The sequence below is a fragment of the Oncorhynchus mykiss genome, chromosome 10 (genome assembly GCF_057628025.1).
Source record: "Oncorhynchus mykiss isolate SJ-2025 chromosome 10, ASM5762802v1, whole genome shotgun sequence".
Lineage (NCBI taxonomy): Eukaryota > Metazoa > Chordata > Actinopteri > Salmoniformes > Salmonidae > Oncorhynchus > Oncorhynchus mykiss.
This window is the reverse complement of record NC_143031.1, coordinates 52,140,025-52,157,752: the sequence shown is the minus strand read 5'-3', so window position 1 is coordinate 52,157,752 and position 17,728 is coordinate 52,140,025. Positions and strand designations below refer to the sequence as shown.

The following is a 17,728-nucleotide window of genomic DNA, read 5'->3' as shown; positions in this document are numbered from 1 at the left end:
CAGTTTGCAGGTACTGAAGAGGTTGCCACATGCCACAAGTGGATGCTGTGGTGACTGACAGCCCTTGACAATACCAGGAGATATGGTTGAAACGTTACAGCCAATCTAATAACCACGCAGTCGCTGACAACTCGTACATAGGGTCTGATCTTTTTGTTTGTGCCTAGGATACCAACACCAACCACTGGTGGGGGGGTCCCGAGACACAAGGGTATAGCCCAGATCCAGAGGCCGGTGGGGGGGTCAAGAGTACGTGCAACACTGTACAAGGCCGACAGAGCAGAAAACAAATCTAGTTGTAAAATTCCACATGAGAACAGAGTGGACAGGCCCCTCCATGGGGATAACCTAAGAACACATCAAAGATATTACTGACAAATAATCATTCCTTGCCAAGTGTAGTTTCAACTACAATGCAATTAGTAACATGCTCTAATCATGTGTTCCGGTAGGATAAAATTTCAGAATAAATTGTGAGGATAATTGGTCCCATTAAGTACCAGTACCAATGCCAGCAGTCAGTCCAGCCACAATCAGTAAGGCGTTTTGAGACCTCACAAGTCAAATTGCTATTGATACCAGCGACAGAGGAGTTAGTAGTCACTCAGATTGCAACACGTGTAAGGGAATCTCCAGAACACTCTTCTGATGGTTAACACACATGCCACTAATAAATAGAACCCTCCATTCAGGAGGAAAGTTATTACAAGTCATGAACCATGATCACACCGCATATGATTGGTTCAGTGCTTATAGAGTACTTCCATCATGAGGTTAGCTCCTCCATGGATAACATAGCTATGAAATAGACTCCTTCATATCTATCACCACTAAAATGCTGTAGGACATAGTGACGTGTAGTAAAACTACTACAGGTCCCATTAACACATGTCTTGAGGTCGACATCAATTCTTACTGACCTCCAGGCATTGACTTGGAAATGATCTGATGACGTCAGACTCACTCTGAACAGGTTGCAGCCTGCCAGGATACTTGGTTTCTTTCCCTTGGCATGTGCGCTTATGTAAGCATAAACACACACGTACAATGGAACATTTTATAAGGATTTATGCTCAGATCACTTAACCTGTTAGAGCTCTAGGGGCGCTATTTCATTTTTGGATAAAAAACGTTCCCGTTTTAAGCGCGATATTTTGTCACGAAAAGATGCTCGACTATGCATATTCTTGACAGTTTTGGAAAGAAAACACTCTGAAGTTTCAGAATCTGCAAAGATTTTGTCTGTAAGTGCCCCAGAACTCATTCTACAGGCGAAACCAAGATGATGCATCACCCAGGAATTAGCAGAATTTCTGAAGCTCTGTTTTCCATTCTCTCCTTATATGGCTGTGATTGCGCAACGAATGAGCCTACACTTTCTGTCGTTCGCCCAAGGTCTTAGCAGCATTGTGACGTATTTGTAGGCATATCATTGGAAGATTGACCATAAGAGACTACATTTTCCAAGTGTCCGCCTGGTGTCCTGCGTCGAATTCGGTGCGCAATTGCCAGCTGCTTCTACTTTACCATTTGATTCAGGGGAGAAAGCATGTGTCCAAGAACGATGTATCAATGAAGAGATATATGAAAAACACCTTGATGATTGATTCTAAACAACGTTTGCCATGTTTTCAGTCGATATTATGGAGTTAATTTGGAAAAAAGTTTGCGTTTTGAGGACTGAATTTATGGATTTTTTTTGGTAGCCAAATGTGATGTATAAAACGGAGCTATTTCTAATACACAAGGAATCTTTTTGGAAAAACTGAGCATCTGCTATCTAACTGAGAGTATCCTCATTGAAAACATCAGAAGTTCTTCAAAGGTAAATTATTTTATTTGAAGGCTTTTATGTTTTTGTTAATGTTGCGTGCTGGATGCTAACGCTAATGCTAACGCTAAATGCTAACGCGAAATGCTAACTCTAGCTAGCTACTTTTACACAAATTATTGTTTTCCTATGGTTGAGAAGCATATTTTGAAAATCTGAGATGACAGTGTTGTTTACAAAAGGCTAAGCTTGAGAGATGGCATATTTATTTCATTTCATTTGCGATTTTCATAAATAGTTAACGTTGTGTTATGCTAATGAGCTTGCTGATAGATTTACACAATCCTGGATACAGGGGTTTTTTCATAGCTAAACGTGACGCAGAAAACGGAGCGATTTGTCCTAAACAAATAATCTTTCAGGAAAAACTGAACATTTGCTATCTGAGAGTCTCCTCATTGAAAACATCTGAAGTTCTTCAAAGGTAAATTATTTTTTTGAATGCTTTTCTGTTTTTTTGTGTAAATGTTGCCAGCTGAATGCTAATGCTAAATGCTACGTTAGCCATCAATACTGTTACACAAATGCTTGTTTTGCAATGGTTGAGAAGCATATTTTGAAAATCTGAGATGACAGTGTTGTTAACAAAAGGCTAAGCTTGAGAGCTAGCATATTTATTTCATTTCATTTGCGATTTTCATGAATAGTTAACGTTGCGTTATGGTAATGAGCTTGAGTCTGTATTCACGAACCCGGATCCGGGATGGGGAGATCAGAAAGGTTAAGGGTCCGAACAAAATACCAGCCTTAGTAAAGTTGAACATTTACTCTGAGGCCTTTGATTCTACAGTTACAGTACTCTCCACAGAGGTCCATAGGTCATCCCTGTAGACTGCCCGAAGCTGGTGCCTTACAGCTGTAGACTTATCATATAGTTATCAACTTAGGATACTGCCCTAAGCAACACACTGCAAATTAAGAACGCACTAGATGATATTAAATGATATTCGACAATGCCATGATCGGGTAATTTTGCCAAGACCTTGGATGTATATAGAATACAGTCCAATTAGATGATTAAGGAGTGATAAATATATTTTATGTATCTTTTGTTTATGCTATTATTCCTTTTCGTTTAATTTCCTCTGTCACTTAGGAAGTGATAGGGCCCATACAACATCACTTAGTGCCACAACACCGCTCATTTGGGAAGAAATTGAATTATGTATTCGTGAGTGTGTGTGCATTGTTAACATCTACCTAAGTTTCTGCTTAGATCCACCAGCCTGAACGACCAGACGATGGACATATCTCAATCCGGACATCCGCTGCCCATCCTGCTGGTGGACTGCTCCGTTGGCAGAAGGCCTACCAGGGTAAACCACCGAAGGGGGACCGCAACGGCGATCACCAACCAGGACATCCCCTGGCCATTCTTGTGGTGCTTTGCATCTGTCAGAAGCCTTCCGGGGGGCGGTGTAATGTGATGTTAGCCTTCTAAATTAGAAATTGTTTTCCATATGAATTCTTAACCAATAATTAACCAAGAGATCAGACATTACGACAAAAGGAGGGAACGCCCCTTTTTCCCTGAGTGCTTGAATTGCACTCGTGACAAAATTTACATTTAGTCAAGAAAACACAGGGACAGGAGTCCCCACGCTGAAATGGCTACTACTCTATAGACCAGAGAGCATGGAGCTGTAGCTACATGTTGAAATGGTTGGCAATTTATATGCAGACCAGAGGACTTGAGGACGCAATCCACACATAACGAATGGTTAAGAAATCTACAAAACTAAAGACTACACATTTACAGTCTGCAGCTGTAAATGTAAAATAGTCCAGGAAACTCGACTGAAGACGAGATGAGATAATTTCCCTTTCAAATGACCATTGGTACGCCTGACGTATTCATTATAACAGAGGACAAGCTACAACCACGAAAGACATTGTGAATTCTGGGGAACACAACCAGACTTTCTGTCAACTGGCTCTCCAGTCGAAAGATCGACGATTTCAACAGAGAGACAAGAAAGGCATATGATCGTAAATATGTAAATTGCTCTTATTTTCGAATGAGCGGCTGTTCATGTGCAAATCTTAACATTTCCATGGGCATAGTTATCAGCTGTGTGTACGATAGTGAAGCCCTCCCGTTCTTTCTTACATGCCCTCCCTTTTAATTTTGTGTAACAAGCCGTTAAATCGGTTTAGTCCACTAAGGACTTTTCATTGAATTATGTAGTAATCAATGTGTAAGCTATTCTGTTTGTGTTTATGTAATTCTGTGTGATTGTTTAGTTAGTTAGTAAATCAATATGCTAGGGTTCGTACAGATATCCAAGAGTTTACAACATTCATAATGAGTCTAATAGAAGGTAAACAATTAATTCATGACTGATTGATGACTGATATGTAAGAGATCTTTATGTCTTTCAGAGTTAATTCGGAAAACGGGAACTCGTTAAATAAACTTTTTCCATGGTGCCCCAGATTACTACTTAACTAATTGTTATATGGTTAATTGAATTGTGTAACAATTAAATCTAGTTATTTGTTTTATAAAATTACAGTCAAACACATTAATGACAGCCAAAGACACGACAGTAGTCATCCTTTGCCTTGATGACAACTTTGCACACTCTTGCAATTTTCTCAACCAGCTTCACCTGGAACAGTCTAGAAGGAGTTCCCACATATGCTGAGCACTTGTTGGCTTCTTTTACTTCACTCTGCAGTCCAACTCACCCCAAACCATCTCAATTGTAATTGAGGTCAGGTGAATGTGGTGGCCAGGCCATCTGATGCAGCACTCCATCACTCTCTATCTTCCTTCATCAAATAGTCTTTACACAGCCTGGAGGTTTCTTTGGTCATAGTCCTTTTGAAAAACAAATTTACCCACTCTGCCTCTCACACAGACACAGCGGTTGGAACCAAAAATCGCAAATTTGGACTCAGTCTCCTCTGAACAGTTGATGTTGAGATGTGTCTGTTACCTGAACTCTGTGAAGAATTTATTTGGGCTGCAATTTCTGAGGCTTGTAACCCTAGTTAACTTATCCTCTGCAGCAGAGATAACTCTGGGTCTTCCTTTCCTGTTGCGGTTCTCATGAGAGCCAGTTTCATCATAGCGCTTGATGGTTTTTGTGACTGCACTTTCATAACCTTCAAAGTTCTTGACATGTTCCGGATTGACTGACCTTCATTCATGTCTTTAAGTTACGATGGACTGTCATTTCTCTTTGATTATTGGAGCTGTTCTTGACATAATATGGACTTGGTCTTTTACCAAATAGGGCTGTCTTCTGTATGTTACCCCTTCCTTGTCACAACACAACTGATTGGCTCAAATGCATTGAGAAGGAAAGAATTCCACAAATTAACTTTAACAAGGCACACCTGTTAATTGAAATGCATTCCAATTTGACTACCTCAAGAAGCTGGTTGAGAGAATGTCAGGAGTGTGCAAAGCTGTCACCATGGCAAAGGGTGGCTACTTTGATGAATCTCAAATATAAAATATATTTTGAATTGATTAACACCTTTTTGCTTACTACATGATTCCATATGTGTTATTTCATAGTTTTAATTTCTTCACTATTATTCTAGAATGTAGAAAATAGTAAAATTAAAGAAAAACCCTGGAATGAGTAGGTGTGTTCACTGTATATTTACCTTTATTTCAACAAGGAAGTCATTTTCAGACTAAAGTCTCTTACAAATGATCCCTGCACAATACAGAACAATCACATACAACAGGCAAGTATATATAAATATAGACAATATACACACAGTAAGATACAAAACACAGTCAATTAAAGTAAACAAATTCTTCATTATAAAAATCCTCTGTCGGCTGTCTGAATTGCCCTATGGACTTCAAGGCATCCAACTGAAACGTGTTTTGGAGAATATTCCAAACATAGGGTGCAAGGAAATTAACGGCCGATTTACCTAACTCTATAGACACCAAAGGAGTCTCCAAAGTTAACCAACCATGTGAAGATGTTTGATAACTTGTAATATGAAATCTTAACTGTGATGTTAGGTAAGTTGGAAGCATATGGCGCAGGGCTTCGTAAGCAAGAAAAGTATAATGAGGTGATCTAACTTAATTTAATGAGGTCCAGCAACCTTTGGTAAAGAATGCAGTGATGAGTAATAAAACTGTCTCCTGTGATAAACTCCCAAGATGGCGTAGCAGCAGGACGTGTTGTCGTGTCCCTTGTATATATTGTTTGTTTTCGTTTCGTTTTCGTTTTTTTTCTTCACATATCTTTAAAACTTTTTGCTGAACCTCAACTTCTTCTAAATACTCTTCTAAATACTACTCTTCTAAATACTCTCCTGCAACCCGCCTCACCCAACGTAGCTTTTTTTCCTAAAGTATTTATATTTACTTCGGATCTGGAACCCCTCAACTGAAGCTAGCCAACTAGCCAACTAACTACCAGCTTCAGCAAAACATTGATAGCGGTCTTCAGCTAACCGGTCAGCTAACCGGTCATCAGCTAACCTTTAGCTCGGAAAGCTCTCGCCAGTTCGAACAACGCGACTCTAACCAGAGCATAACGGACCTATCTATTATTTTATTTTTTATTTTTCACCCCCGGATTCCCATCGCAAACGGAACATTTTGAGCTCCTGGGCTACAATATCCAGACCCACGACCGGTCCATTGATGTCACCGCATGAAGAGGAATAAACAGACTCCCCTCATCGCGACGTCCCCAAAGGCTAACTCTCTAGCCCTTGCTATCTCCTTGCTTGCAAATTCGGCCTGCTAACTGCTAGCTTGTTTAGCCCGGTCCGCTAACTGCTACCGTGTTTAGCACCGTCTACTAACTGTTAGCTTGTTAGCACAGGCCTGCTAACCATCTGAATCGCCGCGTCCCAAACACTCACTGAACCCATATTTACTTTCTATCCCTTTTCGATTTTTAATTTGTTTATACCTTCCGGTAACCTGCCTCACCCAATGTGATAAGGAACCGCTATTATCTTTACATTTTTAGAACACACTCAAGAACCTTCAGAAGCTAACCAGCTAACTGGCTACAAGCTATTTAGTCATTGTTAGTTTTCTAACCTGGATAACACTCGCCAGTCCAGCTTCCCTGCCCCATCCACCGCTGCCCCTTGGACACTGATCACTTGACTACATAGCTGATGCATGCTGGACTGTCCATTAATTCACGGTAATCCATTCTGCTTGTTTATGTTTTATCTGTCGGCCCCAGCCGCACTTAGGCTCTGTGTGTAGTTAATCCGACCCTCTCTGCCTAATCAATCGCCATTCTACCTGCTGTTGTTGTGCTAGCTGATTAGCTGTTGTTGTCTCACCTACTGTTTTAGCTAGCTCTCCCAATTCAACACCTGTGATTACTGTATGCCTTGCTGTATGTCTCTCTCAAATGTCAATATGCCTTGTATACTGTTGTGCAGGTTAGTTATCATTGTTTTAGTTTACAATGGAGCCCCTAGTTCCACTCTTTATACCCCTGATACCTCCTTTGTCCCACCCCCCACACATGCGGTGACCTCACCCATTACAACCAGCATGTCCAGAGATACAACCTCTCTCATCATCACCCAGTGCCTGGGCTTACCTCCGCTGTACCCGCACCCCACCATACCCCTGTTTGCGCATTATGCCCTGAATATATTCTACCATGCCCAGAAACCTGCTCCTCTTATTCTCTGTCCCCAACGCCCTAGGCGACCAGTTTTGATAGCCTTCAGCCGCACCCTCATACTACTCCTTCTCTGTTCCGCGGGTGATGTGGAGGTAAACCCAGGCCCTGCATGTCCCCAGGCACCCTCATTTGTTGACTTCTGTGATCGAAAAAGCCTTGGTTTCATGCATGTCAACATCAGAAGCCTCCTCCCTAAGTGTGTCTTACTCACTGCTCTAGCACACTCTGCTAACCCTGATGTCCTTGCCGTGTCTGAATCCTGGCTCAGGAAGGCCACCAAAAATTCTGAGATTTCCATACCCAACTATAACATCTTCCGTCAAGATAGAACTGCCAAAGGGGGAGGAGTTGCAGTCTACTGCAGAGATAGCCTGCAAAGTAATGTCATACTCTCCAGGTCCATACCCAAACAGTTCGAACTACTAATTTTGAAAATTACTCTCTCCAGAAATAAGTCTCTCACTGTTGCCGCCTGCTACCGACCCGCCTCAGCTCCCAGCTGTGCCCTGGACACCATTTGTGAATTGATCGCCCCCCATCTAGCTTCAGAGTTTGTTCTGTTAGGTGACCTAAACTGGGATATGCTTAACACCCCGGCAGTCCTACAATCTAAGCTAGATGCCCTCAATCTCACTCAAATCATCAAGGAACCCACCAGGTACAACCCTAACTCTGTAAACAAGGGCACCCTCATTGACGTCATCCTGACCAACTGGCCCTCCAAATACACCTCCGCTGTCTACAACCAGGATCTCAGCGATCACTGCCTCATTGCCTGTATCCGCTACGGAGCCGCAGTCAAACGACCACCCCTCATCACTGTCAAACGCTCCCTAAAACACTTCTGCGAGCAGGCCTTTCTAATCGACCTGGCCCGGGTACCCTGGAAGGACATTGACCTCATCCCGTCAGTTGAGGATGCCTGGTCTTTCTTTAAAAGTAACTTCCTCACCATTTTAGATAAGCATGCTCCGTTCAAAAAATGCAGAACTAAGAACAGATATAGCCCCTGGTTCACTCCAGACCTGACTGCCCTCGACCAGCACAAAAACATCCTGTGGCGGACTGCGCTAACATCGAATAGTCCCCGCGATATGCAACTGTTCAGGGAAGTCAGGAACCAATACACACAGTCAGTCAGGAAAGCTAAAGCCAACTTCTTCAGGCAGAAGTTTGCATCCTGTAGCTCCAACTCCAAAAAGTTCTGGGACACTGTGAAGTCCATGGAGAACAAGAGCACCTCCTCCCAGCTGCCCACTGCACTGAGACTAGGTAACATGGTCACCACCGATAAATCCATGATTATCGAAAACTTCAACAAGCATTTCTCAACGGCTGGCCATGCCTTCCGCCTGGCTACTCCAACCTCGGACAACAGCTCCCCCCCCCCCCCCGCAGCTACTCGCCCAAGCCTCTCCAGGTTCTCCTTTACCCAAATCCAGATAGCAGATGTCCTGAAAGAGCTGCAAAACCTGGACCCGTACAAATCAGCTGGGCTGGACAATCTGGACCCTCTATTCCTGAAACTATCCGCCGCCATTGTCGCAACCCCTATTACCAGCCTGTTCAACCTCTCTTTCATATCGTCTGAGATCCCCAAGGATTGGAAAGCTGCCACAGTCATCCCCCTCTTCAAAGGGGGCGACACCCTGGACCCAAACTGTTACAGACCTATATCCATCCTGCCCTGCCTATCTAAGGTCTTCGAAAGCCAAGTCAACAAACAGGTCACTGACCATCTTGAATCCCACCGTACCTTCTCCGCTGTGCAATCTGGTTTCCGAGCCGGTCACGGGTGTACCTCAGCCACGCTCAAGGTACTAAACGATATCATAACCGCCATCGATAAAAGACAGTACTGTGCAGCCATCTTCATAGACCTTGCCAAGGCTTTCGACTCTGTCAATCACCGTATTCTTATCGGCAGACTCAGTAGCCTCGGTTTTTCGGATGACTGCCTTGCCTGGTTCACCAATTACTTTGCAGACAGAGTTCAGTGTGTCAAATCGGAGGGCATGCTGTCCGGTCCTCTGGCAGTCTCTATGGGGGTGCCACAGGGTTCAATTCTCGGGCCGACTCTTTTCTCTGTATATATCAATGATGTTTCTCATGCTGCGGGCGATTCCCTGATCCACCTCTACGCAGACGACACCATTCTATATACTTCCGGCCCGTCCTTGGACACTGTGCTATCTAACCTCCAAACGAGCTTCAATGCCATACAGCACTCCTTCCGTGGCCTCCAACTGCTCTTAAACGCTAGTAAAACCAAATGCATGCTTTTCAACCGTTCGCTGCCTGCACCCGCACGCCTGACCAGCATCACCACCCTGGATGGTTCCGACCTTGAACATGTGGACATCTATAAGTACCTAGGTGTCTGGCTAGACTCTAAACTCTCCTTCCAGACCCATATCAAACATCTCCAATCGAAAATCAAATCAAGAGTCGGCTTTCTATTCCGCAACAAAGCCTCCTTCACTCACGCCGCCAAACTTACCCTAGTAAAACTGACTATCCTACCGATCCTCGACTTCGGCGACGTCATCTACAAAATTGCTTCCAACACTCTACTCAGCAAACTGGATGCAGTTTATCACAGTGCCATCCGTTTTGTCACTAAAGCACCTTATACCACCCACCACTGCGACTTGTATGCTCTAGTCGGCTGGCCCTCGCTACATATTCGTCGCCAGACCCACTGGCTCCAGGTCATCTACAAGTCCATGCTAGGTAAAGCTCCGCCTTATCTCAGTTCACTGGTTACGATGGCAACACCCATCCGTAGCACGCGCTCCAGCAGGTGTATCTCACTGATCATCCCTAAAGCCAACACCTCATTTGGCCGCCTTTCGTTCCAGTTCTCTGCTGCCTGTGACTGGAACGAATTGCAAAAATCGCTGAAGTTGGAGACTTTTATCTCCCTCACCAACTTCAAACATCTGCTATCTGAGCAGCTAACCGATCGCTGCAGCTGTACATAGTCTATTGGTAAATAGCCCACCCATTTTCACCTACCTCATCCCCATACTGTTTTTATTTATTTATTTTTATTTTTCTGCTCTTTTGCACACCAATATCTCTACCTGTACATAACCATCTGATCATTTATCACTCCAGTGTTAATCTGCATAATTGTAATTATTTGCCTACCTTCTCATGCCTTTTGCACACAATGTATATATAGACTCCCCTTTTTTCTACTGTGTTATTGACTTGTTAATTGTTTACTCCATGTGTAACTCTGTGTTGTCTGTTCACACTGCTATGCCTTATCTTGGCCAGGTCGCAGTTGCAAATGAGAACTTGTTCTCAACTAGCCTACCTGGTTAAATAAAGGTGAAATAAAAATAAATAAAAAATAAAATGATGGGAGCTATGATAAACAGTATGCAGTGGCAGATGCATACTGATGAATAGTATCACCATAATCAAGAACAGGTTGAAAGGTTGACTGCACAATCTGTTCTCTGCTGACTAGAGAGAAGCAAGATCTTTTTCTATTAAAAAAAGCCCACTTTAACTATTAGCTTAATATTAGCTTAAACGTTAAATCGTTGTCAATCCAATACCAAGGTATTTGTATGCGGGACTTCTTCGATTATAAAACCATCCAATGAGTGGAGATGTAATCCTGAGACAATTTTACGAGAAATTGAAAACAGCATCTATTTAGTTTTAGAGAGAATAAAGTAGACGGCACGGGTCAAAGTAATTGATTTATGACCCTGCGTCATGATGACGTGTACATGTCCAAATTTGGGCCTCCGGCCAGGCCATCCTGTTCCTGTGTTCACGTGTTAGAGGGTGTGTGTTATTTTATATCTATATTGCATCCTTTGAAGTAGTCATGGTGATTGATGTCTAGGGGCCTTGTTGAACTTGGGTGGTTGAGTGTTTGAACTTTTGGAACGTGTATGTCCCCCACCCCCAGTTTTATTGTCCTTATGTTTGTTATCTGATGAAGCAGGAATGTCCTGGGGTATTGGCTGTGGCATATGCATTATACATGTCCAGAACAAGGCGTGCGAACCCAGAACAGTAAACACGATTTTTAAACATGGATTTTGCGATCAGTGGCAAAGCTGTGATGACTGTAACAACGGAAGCAGGACCGCGGCTGAAACATAGAGAAAGGGCAAAGTATACTGTCACAATATACGAAGACCCGAATATTAAAGATATAAAATATGTCTCCTAGGCCAATTCTCGGGGTGCTCTGCAGCTCATGTCATGAATCCAATGACAAAAGCCTGGAGGATGTTTTGCGTGAGGCTCCAGAATGTTTTAAAGGATTTTTGTGTACAAGTGAGGGACATTTGTCTTACATATTCCAATTTGAAGAATCTACGGTTAAGATATTCACAGACAGCGTGTCCAAACCCTTTTATCGGGCAGAAGCCGAGAGTTTTTCTACAGCGCTAAGGATGAGAGAATGGCTTAAAATAAGACTCGCGCTGTGTCAAATTGAACAGGCCCTGAGTGCTTCAAGGCTACCCGGATATGCATTGGAAGAACAGGTCTGCGGACGAAATGATCTAATGGCCCTAAGAGTCGCTTCAATGGCGTATACCCCTGAACGTGTATGGCCCCCAGTTTTATTGCCCTTAGAGTTGTTATCTGATGAAGCAGGAATGTCCTGGGGTATTGGCTGTGGCATACGCCTTATAAATGTCCAGAACAAGGCGTGCGAACCCAGAACAGTAAACACGATTTTTAAACATGGATTTTGCGATCAGTGGCAAAGCTGTGATGACTGTAACAACGGAAGCAGGACCGCGGCTGAAACAAAGTATACTGCCGCAATATACAATGCTCCAAAAAAGCGGTTTCTAAGTGTGTATAGAACCCAGATAACGGCCGCAACGGCGCTGAAAGATGAAGTGCTGATGTCTAATGGACAGCAATGGGGGTATCTGTTTGATTACTTGGCCTGTAGAGTGAAACTCTATACGGTAGCCGAAGGAGAAGAATATACCGACCAGACATTAGGAGTGGCCTATGGGGTTGAAGACTGGACGGTTTTTCGCCAGGTTTTGTGTCCCGAACTGAGACGTATCACCAAGGGGTACAGCTTGTTCACAGGCTACGAGACCCGTTGGGAAGGTACCCCTGACTCCTCAGGAAGAGTATTTCACCGGGTGAAAATACAGAGAAAGAATGGACTTCCCTGTGGCTGCGTGGAGTTCTATATCAGCACAGAGGAAATCCGCAACCAAAACATCCGGCATGGCGGTTTGGTCGGTGATTTTAGGCTGCGCATGCTTATCCCCTATAAAAGTTGGGATTTAATGGAATTGAAAATGTTGGAGTTGTTGGACGCTCTGTTTGTACAGAGCCAACAGCGCCAGAGCATTGTTCGGCTAAAGAACTGCATAATATATACGAATCCTGAGGATTATGATTCAAAGGAGACCCAAGAAGGTACATCGTCAGAAGGGTCACCCCCCGAAGAAAACTAGTTACGCGGCTGCGTTAACCACGCCCAGATACCCCGAGGGCTTGTTCAACAATAAAAGGAGGGTCCTTAAAACCTATAGTTCTTCACTTACGCATTAACCATGGATATTCCTATCGCATACCAGAACTCCGAAACGTCATGGGGGCCCAACACTAAGGACTGTATGCCGCACAGCCCAACATTCTACTCCCCCCTGGCAAGACCCGCGACACCCCCTACATGTACACAGCCTGAGGACGTGTTTGATGGGGTGGTCAGTACTATTTTTGTGGACACCATCAAGGCCTCTGTAGCCACGCTTTTAGACGTGGTGATTGGAGAATATATACGAGAAAAATGCATTGGTTGTGAGATTAATCACCGCAGCCAGCGCAGGCATCCATGCCTATACGACCCCCCAAGATACTACTTATTCAACAATTTTGAGGCGCTGATGAAAAGACTTTGGTCCTGCTGGTTTATACCATCGCTGGTCAGAGCCCTGGAGTCTATGGGTCTTGTGCCGTCTATCCCCAGAGTTTACGGGGTACCGTTGAGCAAAGACATGAATACCCAAGAGTTTGAAGGGCTCATGAGCCGACTGATTGGAAAACAATTTTGTGGAGTGTTGGCTTGTGATGAATTACCTATGGAGAAATGGATGGTGCGGCCTGCCATGTTTATTGTCAATACCCATCCTAAACACATGCCGGGTGAACATTGGCTAGCTGTGACATTAGAAGAGGAAGGAGGAAGAAAAATCTCAACTTTTTTTGATTCCTATGGCTTTCCCCCCGGTTTTTCACATTTCCCCAAATCTATTAAAGAATTTTTGACCAAAAACTGCTCAAAGATATACTACAACATCAAACAAGTGCACGATAACCTTTCCACTACATGCTGTCAACACTGTGTATTCTACCTATGCCAAAGAGCCCGGGGAGTTTCTTTTGAAGATGTTATGTCTCTTTATAAAGGATGATTTAAGAAGTAATGATAACGTTGTAGCTTGTTTTGTTAGAAAATATCCAAACTGTTCAAATGTGTATCCTTTAAGAACGTGTAATCAAGGTGTATGCTCACGCCAAATGTTTCAAGAATGCCACAAATGTTAAATAGCTTATTTTTTTCAAATAAAATTTTATTGAATTTAATCATAGTCATTCAAAAGTCTAACCACCCAGAGAGATCGGGATTAGGGAAAGGTCCGGAGGCGTTCAGGGGGGTAAATGGGTTATCATCATTCATTTCATAATGATGCGGTGGTTTTGGGGCATCTTTAGGGGTGCTGTATCTCGTTGAAGGTTTGTGTTTTAAAGAGTGAATCTGTTGACGAAGCTTATAGTTGGGCACACCCGAGAGGGGAATGTTGAGGATGGCCAGGGCCTTAAGAAACTGAAGCCACCCTGGAGGTCTTCTGTCATCAGCAACCTTGTGGGCAGATGTGGTACTTTTAAGCAAGTCAAGCATATGTGAACCCTTGACAACAGAACCCTGAAGGATAAACTCTCCTTTGTCGTTCCAAGTAGCTGCCCCATTTGAGTCTTTTATCTTGTTCATAATGTTGCTAACATTTTTCATGTTACGTGCCGGAACATGGGTTAACAAGTCATGCATAACTTTATCTTCAACAGGCATTTGATCTTCAGACGGTAAGCTCACAGGTACAGGCATTACAGGGGCTTGGCTCTCGCTAGGCTCGTCATCTTTTAAAGGGTCCTGTAGGGAAATAGTTAAATGGCCTGTCTCTCTCTCCCCTTGTTTCACCAAGGACAAATACCTTTGCAAGAGGTTTGTGTATTTTTGGACCTTATCATAGGGGTTCAATCCTTTTTGATTCAAAATATCCTTCATGGCCGTATCCAAATCATTTTCCGCTGTTTGTCTGATATTTTCAGGACCATGCACTTGTTTTTTAAGTCTATCCAACTCTTGTTGTGGTACCAGATACATTTTATTGGCCATCCCCCTATGTGTTCAACCCCCACGTCTGGCAGCAATAAGGCTGGTGATGAAGGGCACGGCTATACCGCCAGACTGTTGTATGCTATGGCGTTTCTTTTGAAGACTGACCCTTTTATTGGCAAAGAGTTTGATCGCGGTCTTTTGTCTCTTTAATTTTTTCAATTGTGTCAGGGTGAGTGGAATGCGTCCTTTGAGAAGATTCAAAGCAATCTCACATAGGGATAATATGAGATCTGAAGAACAGTGACCCAAGATGGCCTTCCGTTCATTAGATTTAGCCCCAACTAGGCTTCTCAAGAGTGGCAGGTTTCTTTTTAAACGCAGAGACATAGCTGTTACTTTTTAGGAATGTACGCAGCCGGCCACTCCCACGGGAACAGACCTGTTCGTAGCCTCAGGTGTTCTGGAGTATTTGCTTTTAAATCCACGATTAAATAAGAAAATGCCGCTTTGGTAGCGTCCTCATAGCTTTCCATAAAGTAGGATTTCCTTCCCGGGTACATCTGCTGAGCTAGAGTGTTAATTTGTAGTTTGTCTCTAGGATTTTTGAACAAAACCATGTAATTGGCGTTCAAACTGATGGTGCGGCTATTTTTACCTTGGTGAAACACATTCTGCACCAAGTAAAGCACGGACAGGTTTCTATGATGAGTATATTGGGTAAACGCTCGGGCAATTTCGGGATGTTCGCTACCTGCAAATAGCATATAGTCCAAAACCAGCAGATTGTTTTTATGAGGAGGTAAAAGTTCATCATCAGACAGGGAATCAGGTATTCCTTCAACAAACTTGATTTGTATTGTCTTCAACAATTCATCATACAGAGGTTGATAACAAGAATAACACCACACAACATTATCAGGCTTTTGAGATAACACATATTCAGAATTCTCTAAAATACTTTTTACAAAACAAGTTTCCCACTATTAGAAGGCCCTGCGATTAAGGCCGAAAATGGTAGTTGCAACCGGGGATCAAAACCTTCTACAGCAGTTATTATATCTTAAAACCAGTTGAGTCTATGGGGGCGCTATTTCATTATTGGATAAAAAAACGTGCCCGTTTTAAGCGCAATATTTTGTCACGAAAAGATGCTCGACTATGCATATAATTGACAGCTTTGGAAAGAAAACAGTCTAACGTTTCCAAAACTGCAAAGATATTATCTGTGAGTGCCACAGAACATGCTACAGGCGAATCCAAGATGAAACTTCAAACAGGAAATGAGCAGAATTTCTGAAGCTCTGTTTTCCAATGTCTCCTTAAATGGCTGTGAATGCACCAGGAACGAGCCTGCGCTTTCTGTCGTTTCTTCAAGATGTCTGCAGCATTGTGTCGTATTTGTAGGCATATCATTGGAAGATTGGCCATAAGAGACTACATTTTCCAGGGGTCCGCCCGGTGTCTTTTGTCTAAATTGGTGTGTAATCTTCAGTTGCGGGCATTTTCTCCTGGGATTCAGGACGGAAAGCACACTTCCACGAACGATATATCATCAAAGAGATATGTGAAAAACACCTTGAGGATTGGTTCTAAACAACGTTTGCCATGTTTCAGTCGATTTTATGGAGTTAATTTGGAAAAAAGTTTGGCGTTTTGATGACTGGACTTTCGGGTTTTTTTGGTAGCCAAACGTGACGCACCAAACGGAGCGATTTATCCTAAACAAATAATCTTTCAGGTAAAACTGAACATTTGCTATCTAACAGAGTCCCCTCATTGAAAACATCTGAAGTTCTTCAAAGGTAAATTATTTTATTTTAATGCTTTTCTGGTTTTTGTGAAAATGTTGCCTGCTGAATGCTAACGCTAATGCTAACGCTAAATGCTACGCTAGCTAGCTACTGTTACACAAATGATTGTTTTCCTATGGTTGAGAAGCATATTTTTAAAATCTGAGATGACAGTGTTGTTAACAAAAGGCTAAGCTTGAGAGCTAGCACATTTATTTCATTTCATTTGCGATTTTCATGAATAGTTAACGTTGCGTTATGGTAATGAGCTTGAGGCTGTATTCACGATCCCGGATCCGGGATGGCTAAGTGCTAGAGGTGTAGCTTGTAGCATAAGTCAGCAGCCAAACGGCCAATGTGGTCCCGTCAGGCAAAAGCAGTCTCTTGTCATAGACAACCCTGAATCTTTTAGTATGTGGGGCCTTCCCCAGATGGAAGCCCTTTTTTTTAATCCCTAACAATCTTTTTGTACGAGCTCAAAATCTCCAAGTCACTATTCCTGTCATTTAGGAACCCCCTCGACCAAGTGTGTTTGATTCCAAGTTTTACACGCGGGGCATTTTCATAGTTTTGAGTCACGCCTGACACACTGCGGCCTGTAGCATAAGTCAGTAGCCAAAGGGCAATGTGGTCCCGTCAGGCAAAAGCCGTCTCTTGTCGTAGACTACCCTGAATCTTTTAGTGAGTGGGGCATTCCTCAGATGGAAGCCCTTTTTATCCCTAACAATCTGTTTGTAGGAGCTCAAAATCTCCAAGTCACTATTCCTGTCATTTAGGAACCCCTCGACCAAGCGCGTGATTGATTCCAAGTTTACAAGCTGGGCATTTTCATAGTTTTGAGTCACGCCTTTGGCTTTCAACACCACGTGATTCTTTTTAGTCCTAAAAGCATAGCTTTTGGGACCACAGGAGGACCATTTCGTGATATGGTCACCCTCTGCGAGTTCACTCGTTAAGCCACCCAGATAGTTGCTGAGTGGGGGGCTCCAATCCCCCGGTTTGCTTACATAGACCACAGAGTCTGTGTCGTGGTAAAGAACCCGCCTCTGAAGCTGCTCCATGAGCTTGTACAGTTCAAGTCGGCCATAGGCCGTGGTAAACGCTGCAAGAAACACAT

At 43.2% G+C, this 17,728-nt stretch overlaps 1 long non-coding RNA gene across 1 annotated transcript in view; it reads left to right on the top strand.

The window, feature by feature from the left end:
• The first annotated feature begins 1,112 nt into the window (after nt 1-1,112).
• Nucleotides 1,113-17,728, top strand: part of LOC149980062 (uncharacterized) — a 126,696-nt gene continuing 110,080 nt past the window's right edge. Inside the window, exons 1-2 of the long non-coding RNA XR_016483804.1 lie at nt 1,113-1,825; nt 2,194-2,255. This is a non-coding gene — a long non-coding RNA (uncharacterized LOC149980062). The remainder of the gene's footprint in view (nt 1,826-2,193; nt 2,256-17,728) is intronic.